This window comes from Cryptotermes secundus, unplaced genomic scaffold, assembly GCF_002891405.2.
Source record: "Cryptotermes secundus unplaced genomic scaffold, Csec_1.0 scaffold2107, whole genome shotgun sequence".
NCBI classification, from domain to species: domain Eukaryota; kingdom Metazoa; phylum Arthropoda; class Insecta; order Blattodea; family Kalotermitidae; genus Cryptotermes; species Cryptotermes secundus.
This window is the reverse complement of record NW_019728517.1, coordinates 213,511-220,038: the sequence shown is the minus strand read 5'-3', so window position 1 is coordinate 220,038 and position 6,528 is coordinate 213,511. Positions and strand designations below refer to the sequence as shown.

General features: G+C 41.8%; 1 protein-coding gene across 1 annotated transcript in view; it reads right to left on the bottom strand.

Annotated features, from left to right (window-relative positions):
• LOC111865274 (allatotropin-like) overlaps nucleotides 1-6,528 on the bottom strand; it is a 143,147-nt gene that overhangs the window by 114,377 nt on the left and 22,242 nt on the right. The window lies entirely within an intron of this gene.

Here is a 6,528-nt window from a genome sequence, read left to right as displayed (position 1 = left end):
CTACCTGCACACAAACACACAAAAACGCACACACACAAACTAAACATCCATGCCCCGAGTAGGATTCGAAACCACGTTCCCGGTTTCCAAGCGAGCGAACACAGTACATGCCTTAGACCGCTCAGCTACCGTGACTGGCAATTAATTATGTATAGGGACAACTTTACCTTTTACTTCTTTGTCCATCTCTAATGATGTTTAATGAAGGTGTTGTAAGTTTCTGTTAATGGTGCTAATTAGCTTATAGTTCCTGCCATGCCCCTCACGGTAGACAAGAGGTCTAAGGCATGTACTCTCTTCGATCGCTTAGAAGCCGGGATCGTGGGTTCGAATCCTACACAAGGCATGAATATTTTATATCTGTGCTTATATTGTGTCTGTGTTGAGCTGTGTTTAGGTAGAGGCTTTGTGACGAGCTGACCACTCGTCCAGGGAGTCCTGCCGTCTGTAAAAATGATCATGAAACTGGAATATCAGAGGCCAGGGCCCAAGGGGGCCGTAGAGCCAGTCAAAAAAGTTCCCGCCGTAGTTTGTGCGTTCACATGGACCGCCTTCCTTCCAAGAAAGATTTCTTGTTCACACGACCAACTCCACTGAGCACAGTAACCATTAGTCTCTCGGCTACTGAAGAAATTCCCTACTTCTGTATAACATGAAATTCACATTCTTACTGTGGCAATTATTTGATATCTTCTGGGATATGAAGCCGTATATTGCGGCGAAAGTCAACTGACCTCTCCGCAGAACACAGGGCCTCCATCTTCAGGTTCGTAGAGTAAGTTAAGCAAGAAAGCAGCACGCTGCAGGCAGCAGACGTAACTCTGCTCTTCTCGATCCTTCAGTTACGTATAATTCGACGGTGTATGGTCTGAGCTAATTTCAGCGTTTGAAGTGCCCCCCCCCCAAAAGTTATTTTGAACTGTATAGTTATTGTTGATTGCCTCTCGACATTATATTTGTATTTCCAATAAATGAATATGACTAAAAATTAGTGCAGAACTACAAATATCGCCATTTTGTAGCTGTGTGTACATCAGAGTGAAGAGTAGGCGCCAGCATACAGGCATAAACACGGATACTGGAACACATGAAGTGGCGCATTTCCTGACTTGGTCCTCGTGAGTGGTAGATCATTACCAAGCCACACTCTCACGATCAGGTCATTAAATCAAGGGCCCTCTAGAAACTTTCTGTTTTGTTCCCATGTTAATTCTAGAACAATCCTGTCCACTTGTTACAGATACTGACTGATAGATCTACACGTATGTTCAGCGTTAGGAACAGTTGAAGAGCATTTTCAAATACATTATATTTGATGCGTGTTTCTGTGGTCTTATTTCAGATTTCCACATGTAAATTGGTTTTAAATAGAACCATTTTCTTTATGTAGAAACGTAAATATCATGAAGAAGAATCAGGAAAATAGATTCGAAGTTAGTAAATGTCACGGCTTAAGGGCCGCGCCATACTCAAGCGGTTAGTCGCTGGCTTCCCACCGCGGCGGCCCGGGTTCGATCCCAGGTCTGGTCAAGTGGGATTTGTGGTGGATAAAGTGGCGCTGGGGCAGGTTTTCTCCGAGTACTTCGGTTTCCCCTGCCAATCTTCATTCCACCTATTGCTTCACAATCACCGTCACCTATCTGGGGCTGGTACAGTAGGCCAGAAGTGGTCGCAGTACAAGGAACTTAGTCCCACCCCACTAGCATTGAAAAAATATCACGGCTCAGATTATATTTACATGTATGTTTAATTAGGATTAAACACACAGTAATACACAAACAATCTCCATACTTCTAAGAAATTATGAGAAAGACCTATTCTGTTAGTCGGCGAAAAACAAGACGTCTCAGGAATTCAGTTAGGCGTCTTTTATACTGTCGTCTGAGTTACAGAAAGGAAGTAAATACGTAGCCCGTCGGAGCGCGATACTGCTCTAAAAGTATTTAATAGTTCTGTTGACACTTCACTGAAAACTCACTGGGTTTAGAAAAATATTTTCTGAGATATATCGCCAGACAATCTGGTAAATTTCTCGGACGTTTCGGAGGAATTGCGGCAAATTTCTGCTAGACTGCATGGCGTCATATCATAGATGAGATTGCTGTCCCTAGCCACCGTCGTGATGGGCTCAGATCTAACTCAGTTACCATTACAAAGTCCAGTCAGTCGTTGCTACACTGGGAAATAATCGCTGTTTGTTGTAAGAATCATACGGAACACATGACCCACACCCTGGGACCAAAATGCAAGGTTAAAGCAGATGGTACATAACAGAAACGTCTCTGCTATACAAAGAGCTAAAATAATATAAAAGTGTAGTAGTACGCACTGTCTTGTATGGAACTAAAACTTGGCTTGTCACTCTCACAGATGGACGCAGAATAATCTTATTATGCATTTGAAAATGAAGTTCTAATTGGAAAGGTTTGATCTCGGCTGATGAGAGGAAGCATCAAAAGGAGTGCCACAGTATCTACTGTTGCTAGGGCAGGGAGAGTGGAGTGAAGGCGAGAACTGCGTGCACAGTTCCAATCAGAACTGATGGAGTTTCAGATTGTGGTCCTGTTGGTTGTGACCCCATGTAGTCTTTTGTAGAGATACACACGTTTCTAAGGAAGAGGTTGCCTGCTTCTGTATGACTGAATTGCGTATCTTGGGTGAGGAGCTGGGTCATATAGACGGATATGCAAGAATTATGGTCGCATAGAACCGCGGAAGAGGATAAAAGTTTGAGTCTCATTGGGGCCATTGGGATGGGAACTGTGGTTAGAAAAACGGTCCTTATAGGGGTCACCATGTTATGTTTCGTCACAGGGGGAAAGGTATTTGAGACATGTAACGGATCTTTACAGGGCCCCGAAGACGGAAGTAGCATGTTTTCCTGTAACGTCGATAACCGCATACAAGACTACAGTCTGAGGTTTTGCTGCCTTGAAAATTTTGAAAATGATGGAACATCATTGATTTGATTCTGTAGTTTTAGCTTCTATTTAAGCCGAACACTGACATAATTGACTGTGGCCATTACATCATGCACGGCCATAGGTGCTGGGCCTCATGTATGTGGCGTTCCAAAATGTTTGTCTTAACTCGCGTAGATGGTTTGTGTTGTGCTTGCTTTATATATCCTGCCTTTGTTGGTTGTGGTGTCCCGAGAGAAGGACTAGCTCTATCGATGGAGCCCAACTAAGTAGGTCTGTTACCCGAGGAAGGAGGCCGAGTCCAGCCTCCAAAACGTTGTCCTAAATAAAAAAAAGAATGATGAATAATATCCATAAAGTCAATAATTGTAAAAGTGTATTCGCTGTGTGATACTAATGCATCTATGATATCTGGATAAATAAAATAAATTTTCCAAAATTTCATAATTTTTTCTTTGGTGATGATTGTCTTACTCCAATTCGTCAACCGCTAACCGATAATAGACTGTTAAGATTCACTTTTTCCCTGATACAAAATTCGTCAATTTCAGTGACCCTGTTTAAGAAACAAATATTGGCTTATGTATCTTTAGCCGTAAAACATTTACAAATTTCCGTGGGGTACGAAATTTCAGTACTTTGATACAACTCTGAAGCTTGAATTTGTGGCGTAATTGAAAAGCGTCATGACATTTCGAGGTGTCACAGCCTGGAGGATAGGCTAAACGAGTATTTCAATTCGTAATTACAGTTTCACCGTCTGTTTCAGAGAAATGCAGCCCTAGGATTTCCGTTGTTGCCACGATTGTGTGTGGAGAAGCAGCTCAGTTCGATATTACTTCTCAGCTCGTTGTCAAAGGATGTTAAGTAATCAGTGTCGTGTAATTGAAGGACTTTGATACTGGTTTTAATTGCAGACTTCCTCTTCGTCAAGTACTATTTATTCTTGGTTGATATACACAATATTATGCAGCGGAAATTAACATCGCTAACTGCTTTTTTAAACAAAACAGTAAGGTATACTTCAATTTAGAATACAAACGCTTTCTAAATTCGTTCTCTGTGACTTTACATACTCATTTGACATTGATATTAATTTATTGCTGATGAAATGAGGTTGTTGGAAAGAAAACAGCATTATACAGTATTTACCACCCTTAAATTGCTGACAAAGCTACACAAAGATATAATTTACTTTCCTTTGTATTTCAATGTGTGTATACTAATTACATCAAAAGCATTTCAAATCGAAGTTGTGAATATTGCAACATATTTGATCAACGCGTTACCAGGCAACAGCTCTGCAAACACGGTTCAACACGCAACAGTAGTTGAGACTGTGTTTTCTATGTAATCCGCGCCGAGGAGCAGAGGAATAACGGGGTTATGCAACCCGTTTCTAAACAGTGGCTCTATAAACACACATCCGCATAAGCAGTAACGTCAGCAACAATAAAGACAGTGTTTTCCGTGGAGTCTGTGCAGAGTGCTTATAAGAGAATGAATGCAGACCACTGTCAGTGATCATATGCCCACTCCCACCTTATGAACAATTCATTTTTAATATTAATGTGCAATATATTGTGTGGCTGTATACATGGCCGACATGTCTAAAGATTTTCCTCTGATAACACGGATACAAGTGTACTTCCAGCATGGCTGAGCTCCACCACATATCAGCCTACACACAATGCAATACCTAATTCAGTACTTTCCTCATCGCTGGTTTGATCTGGGAGTCCTCAGAATTTGCCACCGCAATCAGTGGGCCTCAGCCCCCTTCATTTCAGTGTATAGGACCGCGTGAAAGATCATGTTTATGGACTCAAATGAGGACTTAGGGCGACCGCACACCAACTGCGTCAAGACAAGCATCAAGACATGAGACAATAGACGCAGTCTTGCTTCATTCGTGATTCGTCAGCATCATGACTTCAGACCAGTGTGCGGCGGTTTTCATAATCTCTTTCGTTTCAACTGTGCTCCTTTCTTTGCGTCATGTCGTAGACATCGTGTCTTGACTGTTATATGTCTTGACTCATGTCGGTGTGCGGCCTACCTTAAGTCGACGCAATGTCGATCCTAACACACGCATCAGTGACCGAGACGCTTTTTGTCGCCTTAACCGTTCTGTTGCGAAATGAAAAAATTGTGTATCTAAGCTGAAGGCGGGAATTTTGAACATTTGTTACACAGTAAATGTCCAGGCTACTTCAAATTGTGTGTGACCGTTAAATGTGATATATTGTTATAATAACCATATTTGTTTTATTCGCATTTTAAATTCTCCTTCCCATATCTCTGTAACCACTGAGAATCATAGCCATATTGATACGATATATTCATTCAGAATTATCTCAGAGATAACCTGAATTGATGCTTTATAATACAGCCTTGTAGCGTGTGTCTCCCGAATCGTTCATATATGTCTACAGAACTACACGGCAACGCACTTCAGAAGGCCTTAATATTTTAGACAAATTGAGAACTGGGTTCGAGATGAAGTGGTTCGTCAAGGTTTGGACTCGACAGTCAACCAAATCTTCTCTTAATTTTCTAGACCATTAATAAAACAGGGGGAACGGAATAACTTAGTTGGTTGAGGCACAATGCTACAAGACGGAAGGTCGCAGGTTCAATTTCTGATGAGGTCAATGGATGTTTTTCAATTGACCTAATCCTTTCAGCCGCACTATGGCCCTGGGGTCGACTCAACCTCTGACAGAAATGAGTACCGGGAATATTCCTGGGGTAAATGGCGGCCGGTGCTTAAGGCCGACAACCTCACCGCCATTTGTGAGCTGATTGTCTAGAAAATGTTGGAGCCTCGACGCCTCACAACCNCTGGGGTCGACTCAGCCTCTGACAGAAATGAGTACCGGGAATATTCCTGGGGATAGAGGGCTGACAGCCTTGCCGCCATCTGTGAGCTGATTGTCTAGAAAATGTTGGAGCCTCGATGTGTCACAACCCATGGACCTCCTCGGCCTCTTACAGGGATAGCTTTGTTTTTCATTAATAAAACGAGTCAACGTTTTGTATTAATATGATTCCCAGCCCGGGTTGATTAATAAGATCCCCTTCTCTCTGTCTCTAGTAGTTCCTGTTTAAGAACGTGACACGTTTGCCTGTGGGCTGTGTAAAACAAGATGTGTAATTTGGAAGACATTTGCCAGGATTATCCGCAGGAAGCCATGAGTTACTCATAATGGAACGGATATTGATAATTGCGATAAGTGAATTTGAAAAGACATGAAAAAACCCCTTGCTTTCTAATTTAGAGCAGGACTTAGTATCTCCGAATTTATCTGGAGGGACTGAGAAAAACCTAGAGAAACTTTCTTCGCGATAAAAGAGTCAGAGTCTCGTCTGGGATTCGAACCGTGCACCTACAGAATAGAAGTCAGGAACGTTACCGCTTGTGTCAACTTCCTCCTGATTTCGTTACAGTTTGTACTGTAAATAACCAATGAAGATTTTTAAATTTACAATTTTAAGTTCCCTTTAGTTCTGCTTATAATCTCAGTTATTAATGGATTGAGAGATATGAGCGTCCCAGAACTTTTAACATACATTTTTAAGGAATGCTGTGCTTCAGAATTTCTAA